Here is a 22,327-nt window from a genome sequence, read left to right as displayed (position 1 = left end):
CTGTTTCCTTTTGGTGACCCCAGGAAATCTGATATCAAGTCCTACTAGTAATTATTGATCAGTTTCAACTGACTTATTTCTTCATTAACTTGATGTACATGTAAGTTACCGAGGCTCCAATCTTCTGGTCCTCTGTCCAAAATCACTAGAAGTGGCAAGCTAAGCTTCCCTGACCCACCCAAAGTCCAAGGATCTCCAGATCCAGTTAGACTACTGCTAAACAGCCACATTTAAACTTTGGTCTCTGCTGTTTCTGTCAAAGTTGAGGGACTTGCGGACATGTCCTTAAGGAACCAAAGATCTCTAATTTGCTCATATATGCTACCGAGCAGCCATCAGAGAAAAGTGACTTCAGGTCTCCATCATCATTGTGTGTATCCATACAGGTGACCTATGGGTGAGCAGATCTGCATCCTATTAACATGAAGCCCTCATTGCATCATCTTTCTCTAAACTATGATCTAATGGCTGCTTCTTTCTTAGTAGTGTGAGGCAACAAAGAAAAATGAAAACATAAGTAGTGAGCTGTATCAAACTTTCCAAGATGTGGACACCTAGTAACTGTTTGCATGTTAAGGATTTATGATACATTGACTACTCATCTCTCTCTCAGAGCACACGTTTTACACATTTCAGTTGGTCCTTCTGTTCCACATTTGGAAAATAAATATTTGGTTTTCAAGCTCTCTCTATCATAACTCTCAAGTTTTTTTCTCTATCGCAGGGAAAAGTTTACCTTTCAGGGCAGTCCTTGACAATGAAATCCAGATACCAGCATTCTCTAGTAAAAATACAGCCTGGCTTAGAAATAGTAGGGCAGTGGGAAGGACATGTCTAGCAGCATTGGGCCTCTTTAAATTCCTAAGAGTGCTTCCCTCTGATAAAGAAATGGTCAAAACCTTAGCAATTAAAACCTTTCAAAAGTATCTTTAGGTCCCATTGTAGTAATAGTTCACATGAATAAAGTAAGAAGTTCAAATAAGTTCATCTAGAAATAAAACAATATTTGAAAAGTCATTTTTACATTCCACCAGAAGTTGAAATCAGAGTAAGAGGTTACTCTCAGGAAGTCAGAGGTACTACAAAAACCCAGAATATGTTATTATATCATGGAGAATTTAACAATTGGTTATTTCAAGATAAACAGTAATCCTTACATAGGTTTTATAAGTGAAAAGCTAAAAATGATTTTCAAGTATTATGGATAGGATAAATGTATTTTTAAGCTTTGACATTCATTAACTTAGGGATAAGTCTCCAATAGTCCAGTTAGGCTCTATTATCAAATGTCCTGCATTTGCAAATGAAGATCACCTGAGCAGAAATAGTATGGATCTGTGGCAGACACTGACTACAGGGCAAGGAAGAATACAGCAGACAATCCTCCAGCTTTATTCATACCTCATCCCTCCTCACCTGTGGTATTCTGCTGTACAGATAGTTTACACAGAGCATACTTCTAGTCTTGAAACTTCCCCATTCATAATGCATACTACACCAAAAGGCATATTCTTCTGTTATCAGCAAGCTCTCTGTAGTCCACCTGGTAGCAGAAGTGCTGAGAGGAAAAATCACTCCACAGGAATATACTTTAACAAAAAAAATGCTAAAAACAACTTCCTCAGGGAATTCTACCTCATCCTTCCATCTCAGACTGCTGAGTAGCACAAGGTCTATTCCATGGTTGAAGTTGATGCCAAGGGGTGGTATTAAAATGCCTTAGAGAAGACAGCTGTATCAGTTTTATGCACTATATCATAGCTCAGTAGTGACTCTTTTCCACTTCTAGCCATTATGATGGCAGAGTATTCTTCTCTCTGGTCACAGTACAAGAAAGCAGAACATCCTCATCTCTCATACATTTTGTATATATCAAAATACCGTTCTTTGTGCACACATGCTCACATACACACATCTTCCTGCAAGTTTAAAATTTAGAAAAAACAACAAAACTAAATGTGATTTGGAGGATATAATCAAAACTCTAAAGGAGGAGGCCATCTTATCACTTCATGGCAAGCAGAGCTGACAATATCACCCTAATATTACTGAAAATAGGTATTCCCCTCCTCCAGCCCTCCACCGCTTATATTCTGTAGGCCCTTACCCCTATCACAGCTTCTCAGATTCACTTCCTCCATTTTCTCATCCAACACACATTTTCTTCTCTCACCCCTTCTCAAATTTGGTTTCTGCAAAGTTCAGTTTCTTCCCATTCAATGAAACTAGGCTCAATAGCCTAGCATTACAACCCAAGCAACAAAGATAGCTTCAGCCTCCATCATCTGCCGAAGCAGCTTGCTGAAACCTGCATCCTGTTTTTCTTTTCAAGCCAGAAAGAGCTAAGACTCCAGATTCTTGCTTCTTGCTACTCTGAAGGTGGTACCTAGGATCAGGGCATGGCGGTGCTGACTGCTTCAGCTCAGCACCCACTTAGAGGAAGAAATAAAAGGAATGTCAAGAGGTACCATTATACTAACATTCTGCTTGTGACCTCTACTTCCTCTCATTGCTGACAATCTTCCAAACAGATATAGTGTCATTGGGAAAGAAGAGCTCTCCATCTCCAAAATGAAAGAATATAACCATGTCTTCATGTAGATTTGTCTGCTAAGGTGAGAGATAAGGAAAATACAACTCATTTCTTATTAAGCTATTAAATACTCTAAGCTGTAATACTGTAATAAAAGCATTATTTTTAAAAACTCTTATTTCTGCTTTTAAACTTTCTCACTGAATTTGTCTTATTCTGTATGTAGGCAACGAAATCAGTCTTAAAATGGGGGGGGGGGGGGGAAGAGGGTTCCCTTTGCAGGGAAAGGTGAGATCATTCTTGAAGTGTTCAATTATTATCAAATATTATATTACACCTGATTTTAAGTTTCTTTCACTTTTCTCATGGGACATACTTCTGTTCTCTTCTCTAAGGCTAAGATCAGCTGTAGATATCTTGCACGTGTCTCTTTCTTATTTTTATTACAAAAGTACATCATCTTCCATAGAGCTATATGACTTTAAGAAACTGTCCTTGTAAATCTATGGCAGGCTTCCTACTTGCTTGTGTGTGGTTCTTGAAGCTGGCACTGCTTTCTCATTAGCACTTTCACACTTGATCAATTAAAACAAAGCAGAAGTCATGCTCTTTCATTACTATAAATCCCTTTTCAGGGCATTTTACTAGGATTACAGATATTCAGGGATGAGGGAAGGCACATCATTCTCTCTCCCCTTCTCCTCTCCTCAAATTTCAGACATCTGGCCACTATTGATTTTAAAGTGGTCTGAAATGGCCATTTCTACTACAGTTCCAGTAAGTCCTCACAACCTGCTTCTGATTCCTCAAGATATTTGATGACCATCCCCACCTCTGCAAGCATTAAGTAGAACAGAGAATTAAGTGGGCTACTAGCAAGAACACCAATTGCTGTTGAGAAAATGTTTAAATAATTGAAAACTTAGACAAAGGAGAAGGAGAGAGATGTGTAAAGGAAGCAAAAGACATGTGATGTAAGAGGACTCAAGAAGCAGCAAGAAAAACAGAATTAGAAAAGGAAAAGAACAAGAGATGGAAATAAGGGGTTTGCTTTGAGGTCTAAGGGCTACAGTTCACAAGTTGTCCACACCTAACACCCGACCTAAAAACTTACTGGAATCTCTAGAAGTGAATCAGAGCTTGAATTCTAGTAAAGTGAATTTTGACTACAGTTATTACAGTAACTGTCTGAAAGGGCCTCTTCCCAAGTCAGGCTATACTTCCTGAAGATGAGCTTTCTAACTCTGCTGACAATTCACAGTCCTCCTCCAGAACCTAAAACTCAATAATCTCTTGTTTTCTGTAGCCAAAGCTATACCTGTGACCACACTTGCCATCAGCTCTTCCCCAGGAGGTCAAGAACATTATCTGTGGTCAGCCTCTCATATTCACATTAAAAAACTGTCTCCAAGCAGCACAGAAACTTCCTGGGTTGCCTGAAGTCACATTGTCTTCCCAGCATATGTATAGGTGACAGAAATCCCTCATGAGGACCCTCACCAGGTCTTGCTATCAGCAGACTTCTACAGGTTGTTTGTAAAAAGCCTTAATCTTTCTTCCTGTTGGAAGAACCTGTGACAGATCTCCAACACATAATCAGCAGTGTACTTCCCCCTCTGATCTTGACCCAGAGACTCCAAACAAGCATATGCAGTTTCCTAGAGCTCTAGGCAGTCAAGGAGCCCCTTTACATAGCACAGCTCCCCTTCCTCATCTTCCCTGCCTACCCTATCTAAACAAACTGTATCCATCCATGACAGCTGTGTATACTGTCCCACCAAGTCTTTGTGATTCTGATCATATCACAGCACTGTCACTCCATGTGGACTTCCAGTTCTTCTGGTTTGTTGCCTAAGTGTACAGACTCTTGAAGCAAGTCTCTCCATTTCCTCCCTTCTAAACAAGAGTATGAGAGTCTCCCCTGTAGCCTTTGCCAACTTGTATCTCTTTTATTTGTCTTTATTCCCTGGTGAACCTAATTTAAAACCCTTCTCACTGGGTTAGCACATCTGTTCACAAAGACACTCTTCCTCTCTTTACTGGGTGGAGCCTTCCTCTTTCCAGGAGCCCTTTTTCAAACCATGACCAAAGAAGCCAAGGCACTGCCAGCAATACCAGCTGAGCAGGCAGGCATTAGCCAGCTAGATATATCTGCTCCTATTCAGGCCCTTCACCAGAAGAATTAAGGGGAACATTACCTGGGCTGCTGTCCTCCTTACTCCTCACCCTTACACAGAGCCCTGTAGTCACCTACAGTCTGCCCAACATCTCCATTAGCCGTGTTATTGATACTTACAGGGATGAGAAACAGCAGTTTGAATAAGCCTTGGCAGTGTCTTTGTAACATTACCAATCCGGGCTTTGGGTAAGCAACAGATCTGCCTAGACAACAGGTTCAATGGGCAAACAAGTGCCTCTGCCCCATACAGAAGGGAGCCACCAACCACTCACTGCTTCCTCATCATAGTGCTGGTCCTAATCCACCAAGCAGAGATATCAGGCCTAGAAGATCCCTTCAGCAGAGCTTTTTGCTCCTCCTCTGCTACCAAGACCTTGGTGCAGCCTTCCTCTGCCTTCCTTCTGCTGCCAGAAGTCACCAGCTTCCTTATTACACCCTTGTAGGACTTCCTGTCCTCTTTCTGCTCCTGCATTGCCTTGGTGTTCTCCACACCTCTGCAGGGTTTAGGCTATTACCTCAGGAGAGACTCTGAAGCCAATCCCCTGCTCAACATCCCTCAGTCAGCTAAACCTGCTTATCTCTTCCTGCATCTCCCTTGCATGGCAGCACTCAATCAAAAAACAACTCACAGTGAGGCCAGAGCCTCCACTCCTGGCCCTGGCCCTGGCCCTGGCCCTAGGGAAAAGCACCTAATTTTCACAGAATTTAGGCATAATCTCATTAGGTTTGGGTTTTCATCAGTCCACACTCCTGGCAGGCTTCAGGGGAGCATGGTTATGCTTGAATTAAGGCCACGAAACAGTCCATTACGCATACTGCCACCCCAAGGCTCCACAACTTTTCATTGAAATTTTATTTCCAATACAGCTTCTTCAAATCTGATACCAAAATCTAAAAATCAACTTTTTCAAATAATACATTTTTTTTTTCCCTAGTAGACACTTGCCTTTGCAATAAAGGGTCATTTTTTTTCTTTGTTTTGTTGTGGGGTTTTTTTATACACATGTTAAATTATACCACGTAATTGAATAATGCTATACTTTGTGCAGTACTGAAGTTTTAGTCTAGTGTAAATTAAAAACAAGATTTCTGTCACTTAGACCTGCACCCTTGGTCTTTTAGGATTTTCTGTTAACATTTGAATTGTATCATTTCACTTCTAGCCGATAAGAAGCTGAAACTTACAGTACCAGCACTGGTATTTGCTAATGAACATTTAAATTGGCTATTTTTATTACAGCTTGTTTGTGCTGGATGTAGTGCTTCATTTCTTTCATTCTAATGCAGAATGTGATTACTTTTTCTCTGTTGTCTAACCTATTTCAGCTAAAAACAGTTTAGATGATCACACATCTGCCTATCGCCCATATGCAAAAGGGTTGCTTTGCTTTCAATCTTCTACTTCTTGTAATATTACACTTTAAAAATAAATAAATAAATACTCTATCCTATTTGTCATTTCATGGTCACGTAAAGTTGACAGCACATAACCGATATGATAAAAAAAGTCAGAAGCCATCCCAATAATTAACATCATGTATTGTATGTCTGTTGTGTCAGTCTTTTGTGTGATGATCACTTGATGGTGCTTATGTAAAGTATCTCTCTACACTTCTGCCTACACAAAATATCAAGATAAGAGAGGCTTGTGCAATTTCACTTTTTACAAAAATCTACCCTCTTCTCAGCAGTCTTTTCTGACTAGAAGTTGTAAATCAAAGTATTAAAGTATGTATTCTAACTAATGACTCATTACTCACCTTGGCCTGAAGATGCAAATCAAGGTTATGTGATTTTGGATACCTTCAAAAGATTTGCTACCCTTGAGACTAAGTATTCTACATGAAAGGCTACATTTCTGGAGTGAAAGACAGAAGTCATTAGAAGTTTACTCTTTGTCACAGCTGCTTGAGGAGTTCATAAATGATTTACACACTGAACTAGTATCTTTCCACCTAAAACAGTGAAGCAAAGTGAAAACATGGTCATTGCAGACTGTATTCTAAATGCACCTTTAAATAAATAAATAAATAAATAGAGCACTTCCTCTAGAAACCATTAAGCCCACATGTTTGTGCATTCAATTTCTTTTTTAACTAGGCTAGCTTTCAGTTTTATTATTCTTGATGCCAGAAAAGTTGCCTGAAACAAGTTTTATACTGCATACTGAGGCTGACATAGAAAATATACCAACTATGCTTCTTCCTGAAGGGTAAATGCCTGATTCAAGCACAATACATTTTCCCCTCAGCCACACCTTCCTAAATTTTGACCTAACAGATGAAGTATATTTGTCAATGACTTTTTTCATGGCTACCCAAATCATCACCTACATTTGCCCACAGCTCAGAAGGTGTCTGCAGGAGAACTGTTTTTGTTATAATACCTGTCCTAGGAATATAACTTGGCCATAGAACCACCTTTAAGGTTGGTGCAACATTGAGCTGTCACAGAAGGCTGGATCCATGTCAATCTTTGGTCTTTCTTAAAATAAGGCTACTCAAAATGACTGATGACTCAGTGTTCTTAACGAGTTTGTTACTTTCTTCTCCACTTTTCTTTAGACACTTTGTTTGTCATGAAGCTTTTGATTAGTTGCTTACCATCCAGGGATGACGTGCCTCTTTAATCTTTTGTCAAAAGGAAAAACCATCATGGCTGGACAGCAGGGCCCCCTCATGTGGCTGCACTGACTATGGCCAAGCCCAGACCTGATTTGGCTCATAAAAGTAGACTGCTTTTTGATTTTCTAATAAACTGCAAATGGAAACCTTATCTTAAAAAAAGCAATTTTTTCAATAAAACTCTACAATGAGTATGTAATTATATGCAGCAGAACTATCGATACGTGGTTACATAAGGTCAGACTATGATGATACAGCTTTCATGGCACTGAGCAGTTTGCCATGCTGAGACCACAAAATACTGGATTGCTCATTGTGGGAGGTTCACTGCAAGGATGCTGCTAATCACTGGCTGACAGTGATTGTATCAAACATTGGTCATGTTTGAAATCAGACAGCACTGGGCCTGCCAGAGTAGATAAAATCTGAGACCAGACAATGGCCTATTCAGAAACAAATCATAGTGTAGGTTAAAAAGAAAAAAACAAAAACAAAAAAAAAACCCTTGGCGATTCTTGCTGGCTTGTTGTATTAGGCTTTACTAGAAATCTGTTAAATCTGCTACTTACAGTTCAGTGTGTTTCATTGCTTTTTTCTTAAAATAGCTAATCTGTAATATATGAATTTGTATAAAAATAAATACATGTAGAGCATAGGAACGTTGTGTAGGCAAATGTTAAGAAAACCGGCTGTTATTGTTAAAATCTCAGGGAAACTATGTATATAACACAGAAAACAGAAGGATAATATGTGTACATATATAATGCCATCTGCTGACCTTGCACTCCTTCAACACTGTCAAATCCAGTAGGTTTATACAGATACACCTAAAGGCAGAATTTGCAGTGCTGCGTAGAATAGGAACCAATGAGTCAAACAGATACAATAACAACAACTCTTATCCTGGCTGAGGAAGAACAGGATAGTTACTAGTGGCTAAGGATTTTACCTTAATTCAGTTCTAGATCAATTTTTAGTGAGAGGTCCTGAAATCTTCCTGTGTCCCCCCATTTGTGCTAGCCTGATACCACACTTCCTTCAGATCGTTTAAATTAGGAATTATAAAAGCAAGCACTGGTGACTTTGTATAAGACAAGATAACTGTAATTGAAAGGCTGTCTAGCACTATCAGTGTAGCCCTGCATTTATTTTCAGTCACTTTTAATGGAGAGTATTAGATCTATAATTTCTCAAGCATTTTTAATGCTTTTTAAATAATCCAAGTTCTGATTTGACCAATTCTGATAAAGCCCAGATACAGCATGCCAGGAAACTAAAGCAACTACCTTGAAGCAACCTTAAGGAGAGTTGTTGTTCACTTTAAAGTACTGTTAATATTGTCACAATAGTTCAAAAAACTGTAATGTAGATGAGAATCTGACCTTTGATGTTTTGCTGGCTTTACCACACTGCATATTCTCTTCATTCTCTTTTCAAACTTCCCCATGTGGCTTGCAAAGTGAAAACCAAGCAGCTGGGATGTTTGGGGGTGCTTGCACAGCCCACCCTTGGCAAATGGCCTGGAAAACACCACCTGGTACAATGCAAGCGTGCAGTGTGTGTGGCTGGACTGCACAAAACCGTCTGGAAGGCATTTGCCCCAAACCGATGGCGTTAAAGAGGAAGCCGACCAGCGGCCGGATGAAACAGCAAGGGGAACTTCAAAGAGACTTTCACAATAAAGGTGGAGTCACCTGAAAAGAAGTCTAATATACACGTGAAAATTTGTAATGCAGGAGAGAGATGGGACTGGAAACAGCAGCAGCCAAACTTGGTTCAGCAGTGCCAGAAGTGGCCCCGGGGCACCACGACTCCTGCCTGAGCCGACACAGCAGCCTCACCGTGGGGTGCTGGGAGCAGCTGGTACCCAGCCAGGGTCCAACAAGCGTGGGGTGCGGGAACGGGGCCTCGGGGAGGGGGGGGCTCTCCCTGGCACGTGGGGATGTTCAGTGATGCTGAACATACAGTTCACCAATTGCTGCAAAATCACGGGCCATTAATAAATTAATAAAGGGCTTCAATCCTCATTTTGCTTCAAAATACACACGCCGATTATTTTGTCCCTGCACCAGGATGGTCCAGTGAGAGTTATTCTCAGTGACTGTCAGCAGCGAGGCTGAGTTCATACTCACGGAAAAGGAGTTAGCACAGTGGTATAAACATGCTTTTGGAAAGATACTGAAATCTAAAACTTCTTGCTTTATTTTTACTGACCCATATCCAAACCATGTTTGGAACCAGATATTTGTAAGAAGAGATCTCATCTGGGCTCTTGGTTCCTATTTTCTCTATTTCATTCAATTTTGATGTCTGAATCACTGATATAGGAGATAACTAATCTCCTCTTCAAAAGTTGGATTTTGCCATTACCTTTATTTCCACCCAAATGTACTTCTGTTGATGAAAGTGATTCAAATTGAGATGACACTAGGATAAAGTATTGGAAGGAAAACAACCTAGAGATTAAAGGATCCAGGGGCAGGGCAGGGGTAGAATCATATATCCAAAAGACACAGATTTTAGCTGCGAGATTTACCTGTTTTCACCCAGCAAAGTCAATTGTTCTTGACAGTACTGACCAAGTCTCCAGAGAATACCCACTGCTGAGCAGTGCCAACATCATCCCTTCAGGAAACATTCACTCTTCCCCTTGCCTGAGGACCATGGCATGAGCACTTCTGCAGAGCAGAAATGATGGTAGTACGTGTTGGTGCAAACACCCAAAAGCTGAAATAAAGTCAAACTCCTTCCCTGTGCAAAGCCTATGTCTAATCCATCATCCTAAACCTACTGCACACAGAGAGCTCTGACAGGTATCGGATCAGGCCCTGAAGACACAACTACACCAGGTTTCTTCATTTTACTTTTGCTCCTCTTTTAATAGCAACCGGTGGCTTCATCGTTTGTTCACAAGACAGAAGTGACATATTTTAGCCTCATCTCTCATAAAGATGTAACACAAAGTATAAGATGGCATAAAGTCATTTGCTTAAGAGAGAAATTTCTACTGCTAAAACAGAAATAGTCTGAGGTTTTGTGGTATGAGGGATCCTGAGCGATAAAATAAAAATCATTGTAACTCATAGCATTGCTAAGTGATAGCTCATTATCTAGCTAAAAGCAAGCAAACAAAAACTCCACAACCAAAGAAAAAAAATACAAAAAGGAACTGTCGGACAGCATGTTGATCTTAAAGGACAGCAGCAGTTGGATCACTCCTCACAAAACCACTATTATACCAATTCAGATCTAATTTTCTAATATATTTGTCCTATCCCAATTCTAATGCTTCTGTCAATTTATTTCTCCAAATTCAGGAAAGTACATTCTTAAAAGTAAGTTCAAAAAAGTATGTCATATTACTATTGTATAGTATTATGCTAGTTTAAAATTGAAAAAAATACCAAAGAAAATGTGTGTGTCTGTACCATCAAATGACATTGCTTCCTTCTCAGATAAAGAAATTACAAAATGTAGCCGCTACTTAATTTTTAAGACTCGCAGTACAGCACAACTGAAAACTGTCATTCCCTTTCCATCTCTTGCTTAGGGAGACCAGCTGATCTGTAAGTCATGTTCTGTTTTCTGTTTTAGCAGTATCTTAATTGGCAAATCTTGAAGACTGTGCTGTCATACAAGGTTTCCAGTGGTACATCTGTTTCTAATGTATAGTGCATAATTTAATGATGAGACACTTCAGTGGTCTACCCACTGCAAATTTCAGTTGTTAAAAATGTCTGGAGCAAGACGCCTTTAAATAGTAGGCACTTTCTTGGTACATTAATTTTCTCACACTCAGAAGCAGAAAATGTAATAGTAGCTGTCACTTTGTGTAAAGCTCTGTTTACTTTTAAATGCTATTTGCAGCTTAAATGTCTTGTTCAAACTGATTAGCTATAGTGGGATTTAAAACTTTTATAAGACCTATTTATTACAGTTAATGTGTTTTCCCTCAGACTATAGTTTAGGAAATCTGTCCAATCAGCATTAGAACAAGAGGGTGGATTTTTTTCCAAGCCAGATCTGATAAGCATAAGCCAACTGGATTTTGAGAACAACTGAAATGAAAAACATAAAATCCTAACCTACAAGTAAAGCATTGGCTGTGATATTTGCATTTAATCCCTTTCCTTCATATATACAAACAGAGAGAGCCAGAACAGCTCCCCAGCACAATACCTCACCAGTCACAAACCCATATCCTCATCTATAATTCATCTTGGCTAGTAATGCGCTTACTGACTGGCACTGTATCCAACAACCCCCTTACAATGTGGCAGATCTAATTACAAAAGGCATAATGTGGTTATCCCACAACTAAAGGCTTGTTTGACAAACATCCCAAACATACAGAGACATACATAAACCAAAAAAATCCCAGATTTAACTTAAACATAGAAGAAAGCTCTCTTCCAAGGAGGAGAAAAAAACACTACTGGAAGGAAAAAGTCAGTAGAGAGATTTTTTGTATTGTTCCAGTATTAAACTATACCGATCATTCAAATGTTATTGAAAACCCTAAAATCTTCATTAGGAATATTATTAAACAGCAAAAAAACCCGCAAAATCTCTTTTTGTTATTGTGTTAAATTTAATATATTATGTTAAATCTATGTGTTATAACCTACTCAGTATTGAAAGAAATCTTTTCCCCTTTTCCTCATATTTTCTCCTTTTTCTTCAAGCAATCCAGCAAACTATCTGCACCACTCAAAGCCCATGGTTTCCTTAGAGCTGAGACGAATGAGGGGAGAGGTACTGGGTGGGGGGAGGAGGTTATTTCTGCTCAATAATTTCTATATTATTGTAGCACTTGATCTGGATTGGCTCTTAAGCTGAGTTAGGAAAGAATATGCTTCGATAAGGGCTTTTTAGTGTGGGATGATGAAACTCAGTAGTCCATCATCTTCCCTTCCATCTTGCTCCTGAGACTGTACCTAATGCAGAGAAGAGCTCTGTCCCCTTTTGAATGGGGAGTTCCCCACTTCTGGTTGGCCCTGTCACCTATATTTCTGCCGTGGAAAGACGGAAATTGCTGAGTTCCCCTCAACTAGGAAACAAATCATCTGATCTACAACATTTCTGCAGGCTGATGACAGCAACCTACAACCCGCACAGCTGGAAGGCAGGAGCGTGGGCATCTCCACCCGCCACCGTGCTGCTGAGCCACGGGGTCTACAGGCCTCTCATTCCTGCCGGCAGCAGCAGCAAAGGAGCAAAACTCTTTTTTTTAACACACAGAACTCTCTGGTTAGTGCAGCAGTTGACATTTATAAGCTTTCTGACCCTTGGGGCGCAAACCTAACCTGTATAAGGCGCATTCAGTACCTTCAGCAATCAATAAAGCTAACTCCTATGCAGCTTTACATGGTTTCTTTAGATCCTTGTTTGCAATTGAGCTGTCACAAGCTATTATATGGCACACAGGTTCCCAGACATTTTGTTTGGATATCAAGACAAAAAGATCTGTTTGATCATGCTTTGAGTTTTACTTCTGCATTATTTTTAAAATTGTATTTTTAATAAATACAAGAAAAAAAGCAGAATCTGAAGCAAACCACACAATCAGAAAGTACTGATACTTCTTTTTCTTCCCCTTCATATTGTGAATAGCTTGAATAATTTGCTGCAAGGAAAACGGATCCATTCCTTTCAGGAACATTTGCCAAATTCAGCATGCCTTAGTTCTATGCAGACTTAATTCCATTCTTCATTCTAAGGAAAAAATGACTCAACTTTTCACTGTAATGAATGTCAACAATTAGAAATCCACAAAATCTTTCCATAAGCAAATCTGAAAAGATGCAAAGCTGAGCCTAGCTTATCGTTTCACTGCCAAGATGACATTTACCCCATGAATGCCAGAAGGTTTCCAAAACTATGAGTATACTCAGGCACAGTTTGTTAGAAATCCTGGCCAAGCTTTGAATGGATATGGACAGATTCACTGTTTGTGTGGGAAACCATGTTAATTAAGTTAGCTTTTGATTTGAAATGAGGCAAGCAAGACACTCAGATGAATCATGCTTTCAGTTGTTTGGGTCAGCAGAACCTTAATGAATAGACAGTAAACAACCCAAGCACAAGTATGTACAGATGAAATACTGTGAACTGAAATACACCTTCTTCTTATCTTGCACTATATCCTATATCAAATCTGAACAGTAATGTTGGAACAGATGCTACTTTGCAGATAAAAAAAAAATGAGGGCTTAGACTTAAGTAGCTTGCAGCCTAATGACCAGTGTCTGTAAACAGTGTTGCTATTGCACATCCTTACCTCTCTATTGGAGCAATCACTTAGCTCCATTTATATTGCAAATAGATTTTAGGCTACGCACCATAATATCTAGATTCAAGAACTAAAACTGGCAGAAGAGGCTACGTGGAGCCAGACTTCCAGCGTCAGAAAGGCGACAGGGTTTCACCAGTCACTTCCTTCTGTGCAGAGTATTATTTTACCAGTTCGCACTGGCCAAGCTTAAGAAACCCGTCAAAACAACAGGGGGAATTGTCACATGAAAATTACTTGTTCTGATTTTCAAACACATCAAACAGCCAGCAGAAGCCATGCACACACAGCACTTCAAAATATTTAACACGTAGCAAAGATTAAGATGCTATGACACCAACCAGAGAAATTCAGAACAGTTCAGTGTCAGTTCTCATCCACCAGTCTCAACTTATGCTACTAAGTTTGATCTTTTTTTTTCTCCCATATCATGAATGTCAGCTTTGATCAGTTCTTCTACATGCTTTTGTTGGCCTGTGACACAATGTTATATAAACGTAGGCTTTTGTATCTAAGGTTCAGCAAGCATCAGACCAGTTCTGTGTTTTGTCACTAACTGTGAGTGGAAATAATGTGAGAAAAACTTTACAATGCCACTTCCTGCCATCCAACAGAATCTAAGTTTTGGTAAATTCAACTTGGGATCATGTTATCTAAACACGAGTTATTCAGATGAGCTTGGATTTGATTTGAACCAGTGAGCCCACCTTTCATTTCTGAGTGCCCAAAGTGGCGGACTTTGATCTAAGAAATCAGTTAGATGGCAATGGACAAACTTGAGGGAGGGGATGCTCAAATCCTCCCACTAGTCTGGCATTCATTCAGGCACCTGAAAAGAAATTATTCAAATACAAAGGAATTACCATGTGAATAGTGCTTCTGCACAGTTTCTGCATATGCTGTCTTGCATTTTTATCAAGACTGCAAACATAAACCAGCGTGAGAAAGCAGGTGCTATTTTCCTCTATCTTTTGAGCATCAGTCTTTCCCAGCAGTAAGCTCTGTGCACTAATGGCCAAAGTAAGACACTCCTCACTCAGACTTTTCTTTTTTTAAAAAAAAAAAAAAGAGTCCTGAGCTTTTGATCCAGATTTCATTATGGGCAGAACATTTAAATAAGAAGAGATGGAAACAAAAGTGACACAGTTCTTAATGTCCTTAAGAGTATTTGAGGAAACTATAACGTAGAAGACATTTTTAAACTATAAAGCTGTGTCAGTTAGTCCTCAGAAATTTGCTCTGTACAGAAGAATATAGGACACATGTAGCTTTTGAGTTGTATCTGACGTTCAACAATTTATCCATGTTGACTTATTAACTCTATTTCAAGGACATCTGTACTATGTCTACAAAAATGGAGTCTTTGGTCAACTCTTTAGGCCACAAGTAAAAAGTAAAATATTAAAATCATTAATAATAACCACTACTTTTACCAAAGCAACCACTGACTTGCACTGAAAGGTGCTTTAAATAATCCTTCAGTGGGATTACTCACAGTGCATCAAGTCACCTGACCAAAAGCCATGAGACACAGTATGTCAATTGTAGCAGGAAGATACCTCAATACCTACAGGCCATTCAGGTGAAGTCAAAAATGAAAGGAGAGCAGATAAAGAAGCACAGGAAAGAAAACGTGGAAATGCATTTCTTTAAAAAACAGGTATCAACCTTTGGAAAACAAGTGTCACGATACAAGATCAGAAGAAGAAAAAAGAAGAAAAGAAGGTGAGACTGACAATGAAGGGGAAAATGAGAAACCATCAATAGTTAAAAATAAAGAAAAATAAGCTAAGAAAAGCTTATTTATCCATTATGAATTGAAGATAAAGGCAGAGGAGGAGAGAGAAAAGAAAGTTGAAGCAAAGATGTTCAGTGGTACTCACGAGGTTAGAAGGGAAGACGAGGAAAGTTCCCAAGGCCAATCCATGGTAAGATATTTCATTGTGTTGCAATTGCTATGATTTCATGGGTCTGTAGACAAGAGTCAGGTAAAATTCAGCCTGTCAGGCAACAGTAATTAATACCTGTTAGCTGTACACAGATCGTCTTTGCTTTCACCTGTCACCAGTCACAACCAGTGTCACATCATTAATGCAAGCTGCAGTTTGCAGAAGTATTACTCCATTCCAGACCTAATAGCCTGACTGGAAGTAATGGCATTTGGGCTTCTAAGGTAGCTTGCATATTTGCATCTGAAAATGTTATTTGCAGATACTGAAATGTGGTGAATTGATTCACGGACTCCAATGTGCTGGATCAGAAACAACTTTATTCAAGCAAGCAAGCCCTTTATATATGCTCTAGCCCGGATCGGTACTTTCCACAGTGATCTATGGTACTTTCCACTCCCCTTGTAAGCGCCATGTTGTACCTTCCCGAAGGTCATGTTCCCATCATCACTCCTTCTCATCCCGTGCAGCTACTACCTTATCTACATACTGCTATTTATTCCTCCCAAGGCTTTCGGCTCCTTAACTCTATCTTGTCCAATCCCTCGCTGCCTGCCCCTACATCTCCCCCTTTTTTATTTTCTAAACTAAATATTGCCAGTGCAGTGTGTATTTGTACAACAAGTACTTGATGCAAAGCCCTTCGAGTCATTCTCTGCACAAGGCTTATTAAGCAGGGGAGATAGATAGCAAGGGCTAGAAATCTTAGCAAGATTACCAATCCACACGCCAGTACCTTCTTAACCCACGACCCCAAACCTAACGTCCAGTCCTATCCCTCAAAAGGGTTCCACTCTGATTCTATCTACAACTTATTAGTGAGGTCGTGTAGTCGCGGTAAGCTTTTATGAATCGATAGTGACCCTGCACGAGGCAGGCAGGTATTGCCAGAAAACGTCCCGACATGGGCTCATCTTAACGGGCTCTCAGTCCTCGTTTGGTGTTTCGAGGGATGCGTCAACCATCTTAACGGGCTCTCAGTCCTCGTTTGGTGTTTCGAGGGATGCGTCAACAGGTCGAATCAGCCGTGCAGGCATCCAACGAGGCCCGTTACCTGTGGAGACACAAGCATAACCTTTCCCCCACGTTAAGTCTACTGGTTCACTCCATTGACCCGTTTCAGGTTCTTGTAGTGAACCCGAGGCTGTTCTTGCCACGTAGGGCATGAGAAATGCTTATTAACTGCACTTTGGTCCGTATAACGGTTTAAGAGGTTGAGAACATATAAGGCTTTCCATAGCTGCTCTTGTGGGGAGGCACCGGGGCTATTCCCCCTTTTTTGTTTTTCAAGCATGTCTTTTAGAGTACGATGGGTACGTTCCACTATTGCCTGGCCAGTTGGGGAATGGGGAATTCCGGTCACATGAGCGACCCCCCAGGTTTGGAGAAATGCCCGCGTTCGCTGTGCAGTGTATGCGGGACCACTGTCAGTTTTAATTTGAGTGGGAACCCCCACTGTGGCGAAACAGGCAAGCCAGTGACGACATACATCACGGCCTTTTTTTCCCCCAGCATAGGCAGTAGTGACAGCGTAATGGGAAAGGGTATCTACAGAGACATGGACGTATTTCAGTCTTCCGAATGAGGGATAATGGGTAACGTCTGTCTGCCAGACATTGCAGGGTTGCAGGCCTCGAGGGTTGGTCCCTGAGTAGGGTGGTAACGGGGATACATTTTGGCAATGGGGGCAACTTTGGATAATGTCTTGGGCCTAGTCCCTTGTGATATGATAAGTTTTTTGTGGCGCTTTTGCATTTTAGTGGGGAAAAAAAAAAAGAAATCATGGGACAATTTAGCCTGCTGATCAAAAGTCCCTTGCTGGGTTCCGCTGGGTTTTCCTCCTTTGTCAGGAATGGGCAATCCTCCTGACATAGTTGGACCAGCTTTTTTTTTTTTTTTTTTATCACACACTCTCTTTCTCTCACTCTCTGGGAACCGCACTCACACCCCCCGAGTCTTTAACTGCTAGGACTGCTGTCCCTTCGCAGCGGGCGGCTTCCTCAGCCGACGGGCGCCCCGGTCGGTTCCCAGGCTATACACACTCGCACACACAGTACTGCTCACGCTCACACCAGTCACAGTGACTCTAGACTTCTGTCTTACAGTCTTGCAGTGCGCCTTACGCTGATCAGGCTGCGCACTCCCCTTTCCGGCCGGGCAGAGCTGGGACTTAAAGCCCACTCAGACCCTGGGGATGGGACTCGCACCCGTCCCCTGGTACGCCTTACGGTGGCCAGCCCGCGCACCCCTTACAGTGCACTGTTACCAGACCAGAATTTAGAATTTAGGCGGGAATTTAAGACTCACCTTTTCGGTGCCTCTCGTTGCCAAAGATCCCAGGTGAACTCACCCGATGGCGCCAGATGATCGTTTGGAGACGAGAGGCCCCGACAGTGGTCGCCTAGGGTCCCACCTGGGTCGCCAAACTGTTATGGAAATTAGGCTTGTCGGCCACCATAACAGGGCCTGACCCTAGGTTCCCGCAGAAAAGTTCAGAGCCAAATCAAAGCAAATTAAATAACCAAATCCTAATGATACACGTGCAGTAATCACAGCTCGAGCCGGGTGCCTCCGAAGAGGGCCTTACTGATTTAGACATTACAGAAGAATCTGTCTTTGTTGCAGTTGCGGATACAATTTCATTTCTATGTCATAAGGCGTATCATTTTCCGTTGGTAGCTCAAACACACGCCTAAGTTTCGAATGCATGAGTTCTTCTGGTTTTGCTTCTTTCCATACTGCTTCCATATCTGAAGTATCAGCTGGAGCAAGCATAGGCTGTTGGTTTTTCTTTTCTTTTTTTTTTTTTTAAAGCCATAAACTAGTGTTTACTTTTCTCATTAGGATCATAGTCCAAAGGCTGTAGCATCACAGAAACATTAATTGATGTTCCTGCATCGATAATTGCACTGTTAGGTCTTACACAGTATCTACATGGTGCCGTGGTCTTAACTTTGAAGCACACATTCCCGTCTGCAGGATTGCCGAGCTTCAGGTTTGCGGTGACACCATCTGTGAAAGGCCCTTTGAATCTGAGCTCGTGCTGCCGTTCCAGGCTGAGGCCTGCTCCGCTTTCGCCATGTTCCTCCTCCTGCTGCTCCGCGGTGGAGAGAGGAAGGGCCGGGCGGGAGGGGAAGGAAGGCAGGGAGGAAAGGAGGGAGGGAAGAAGGCAGGCGGAGGGGTGTCCCCGGCCGGTGTAGTCACGCCCCGCCGAGCGGCCCTGGGGCGATGGATCCTTCCCAGAAGGCCGGGTCAGTGTTGGGGGGGGGTTGTGGGCAGTCCGCACTCGCAGGAGGCCCTGTCTCTTGGGGGGGGGGTGGTTCCGAAGGGGCCGTAAGATGGACACAGCAAGGCGCATTAAGAGGCGGATAGAGGTCCGGCTCCTGTTCCGGATCGATTTGCCCTGGGTCAAATGGATTGTCTGGGTCGTTTCCTGGGGAGTCCCGTCCACCCACTGCTCCCAGTCCCCGTGTTTCCTTCTGGCTATGCTCTTTCAGAGTCTCAAGCATGGTTCGCCACGGGGCTAAAAGTCCTGCCGCCGTCTTATCATTTCTTGTTGCTGCGTCCCAGAGCTTAACTCCGATTGAGTCCCACGTACCGAGGCTATAAATCGTGGTGGAATTCACCTCGGGACAGTTCGAGCGTGCTCACATCAATAACATTTTGAGGTCTTGGGGGGGGGGGGGGTGTATATCTCTGCCGTGCTGTTTCAAAGTCTTTTGCATTACGTTTAGCACGGACCTATCCTGCGGGGAGATTCCGTTTCCCACGACTCCCACGCGTTCCCGGCCGCTTACCTCCGTCCAGTGGTAGGTAACCTGTTGCGCGCAATGCCGCTTCCTTTCAGCGGCTCCCCTTCTGCTTCCTTTCAGCAGTTCGCCAGCTCCTTTCAGCAGCTCTTTGTTCAGCCGGGCTCCGCCACCGGTTCAGCTAACCGCTGCCTCTACAGCCCTGGACGAAGTCAGTCTTCGGTCCCTGTTCGGGCGTCATTTGTGGCGGTCTGATTCACGGACTCCGATGTGCTGGATCAGAATCAACTTTATTCAAGCAAGCGAGCCCTTTATATAAGCTCTAGCCAGGATTGGTACTTTCCACAGTGATCTATGGTACTTTCCACTCCCCTTGTAAGCGCCATGTTGTACTTTCCCGAAGGTCATGTTCCCATCATCACTCCTCCTCATTCCGTGCGGCTACTACCTTATCTACATACTGCTATTTATTCCTCCCAAGGCTTTCGGCTCCTTAACTCTATCTTGTCCAATCCCTCGCTGTCTGCCCCTACACTGAAAAAGCTCTAAGTTCAACAAAATAACATTCTCTGGTGTTTGAAAAGGCCTAAGAGAACAAACCAAATTTCAAAATACCCCAAAAACTTAACAGCCTTCCTCCTGCCACTCTCCCTAAAATAAACAGCTTGGGAAACAATATTGCCAATGACTTGCAAAGACAACATGTCAGAAATGCAAAAGGCAAAAATTAAGTATGACTCAAAAATATCTTGTTTCTAATATATTTTAAAATCAATCTCCACAAAAAAACTCACGAAATTTTGGATTCATTGATTTTTTTTCTTAAATATTGCCTTATTAGAGATATCATAAATATTACAAATTGACTGAAACTATAAGACATTGGTGGAATCATGAAAGCAAAAAATGATCCGTCTGTGATAATTAAGCTGTTCAAAAGTTTCCCAGGGCCTAACATCCTCCTTGGTTTTTTTTTACAATCACACACTGCACCGGCATCGAGGTGCTACATCAAACCAATTCCTAATGAAGCTCAATATCCCTCAAGTACTCCCACTCATCACCGTTGGCACTGAGATGGATCAGCCCTGGAAAAATGAAAAGAGAAAGAAGAGAGGCAGACAGTAAAGAGACTACAAAAATACAGAAAGTGACAGTAAGAGAAAGGATATGGAAAAAAAAAAAACACAGGAGAATGTCTGGGTTTTCTTATATAGCGCATCGTCAAAGAGCCCAACAATACCTTTACAGTTGCATATAAGGCAAAAGATTCTTGGTATGAAGGGAATTTATTCATATGCTGTCAAAACACTGAAAACAAAAGTTAGAAGGAATATAGAACAAAGATCTATATTCAGAAATAAGATGTCTGAAGAGAATTTGTGCCTTAAACACTATAGTTCCAAGCTTTTTAAGTTGAATCCTCCCAAATTGCATTGACAGTTTGGCTAACCTAGCTATTGCATTCAGCTAGGCAGACATCAACCAGATACACTTTGCAATAGTTGGAAATCCAAACGAGGAGTAAGAAAATTAATCAGTCACAAAATACTAAAATAAGACTTGTTACATTTCAATAGGGCAGGAAAAAAATTGCAAGATGTAACTTGAATGGAAATAAACTAAGCAGAAAAATTTATAGCTGTTATATATTTAGAATGAAGTGGATATGGAATAAAACTCAAAACATTTGTTTCAAATCCACTGGCCCCTGCTAAAAGAAAAACAGATCACTACAGAGTGCTGGAAGGTTCAGCTCAAAATATAGATAGATTTATTCCAAAACTAGAGGGAAAAACAGTGTTCTTGTTCTTAGAACAGTAATGGAATATAAAAAGGGCTTCTGCCACAACAACTACAGCAAGCAGGATTCTGAAAAGCATGAGAAACAGCTGACGTGCCCAGTGCGCTCATGGACATGGTGGGAAATTCACGTTCAGATCTCTGCACTGCCTTGACCTTGGTTCTCTTCCCATTCAGCTTTCCATTCCCACTGGGGGGACCTAATCCAGTTCATTCACCACCACAGAGGTTTTTCTCTCTAGTGTCTTGGTTTGAATGGAAAAAAATGTCCTAGACTTAGAAAGTCTTTCCCGAAAAGAACTTCTTTTTGAAACTGAAATATTCCCACAACGTTTTGACTTCCACAAACTGGAATCTATTGATTGCTCATTCTCATGTTGAAGTTTCTAATCAGCTCTACCTGTATATATTCACTCCCAATTCATTTCAATAGCCAACAAAGCTAAAAAGAAACATTAAAAACTGGTGAATAAAATTAGTTGTAGATCCTGAAACAATAGGAAATGAGAGAACTCCACTGAAGTCGATAGTCAGCAGTCAATTTTTATCACGTCAGTGTGAAATGCGTATGACCAGTCCCATTAAGCCTGACATATTCAACTAAACATTCCTTTATGTGCTTAACTTTGGTTTCAGAGGGATTGACATATATATTAAGTATTTTCGGGAGCACAGCACTATGTAAGGCCTCAAGTAAGCACGTGATTAAAAGTTCTGTGGACCCGGGCCTTCTAATATTATCTGTAATTTCAGTCATTAGGTTGTAGTTTTTGAAAATCTGGCTCTCAGGGTCTTAAGGAAAAAAAAAAGACAGCTTGAGGCCTTCAACAGTGTTCATACCTCATAGAAGTTTCCATGGTATTTTAAGCCAGGCTTCTGAATTCGTCAATGGACTTCATAAATGTCTTCTATATCTGAGAAGTGTCATTGTTAGATTATCAAAAATCATGTGTATGTTAGTTTGGGAAAGAGGTGAGGAAAATTGTATATATGGGTATTTTCTATCAAATGGTGCTACAAATTGTCATAAACCCTTTACATTTAAAGGATTCACACCAGCCAAGGATCTGACACAAAACAACTGCTCCTTAACCCCGTGTGCTGGTGGAAAAATGTTCATTTCCACTGGGTTGCTGAGTTTCTGAAGACTTCCCAAACCATAAAGGAAGCACCACCTTCCGCAGCTTCTGTAGAACGA

General features: G+C 41.3%; 1 pseudogene; it reads right to left on the bottom strand.

Annotated features, from left to right (window-relative positions):
• Positions 1 to 18,167: 18,167 nt before the first annotated feature.
• Positions 18,168 to 19,933, bottom strand: LOC135324123 (vesicle-associated membrane protein-associated protein B/C-like; annotated as a pseudogene).
• Positions 19,934 to 22,327: the final 2,394 nt, after the last annotated feature.

This window comes from Dromaius novaehollandiae, chromosome W (genome assembly GCF_036370855.1).
Source record: "Dromaius novaehollandiae isolate bDroNov1 chromosome W, bDroNov1.hap1, whole genome shotgun sequence".
Taxonomy (NCBI): domain Eukaryota; kingdom Metazoa; phylum Chordata; class Aves; order Casuariiformes; family Dromaiidae; genus Dromaius; species Dromaius novaehollandiae.
The sequence above is the reverse complement of the archived record's forward strand: the minus strand, read 5'-3'. Positions and strand labels throughout refer to the sequence as shown.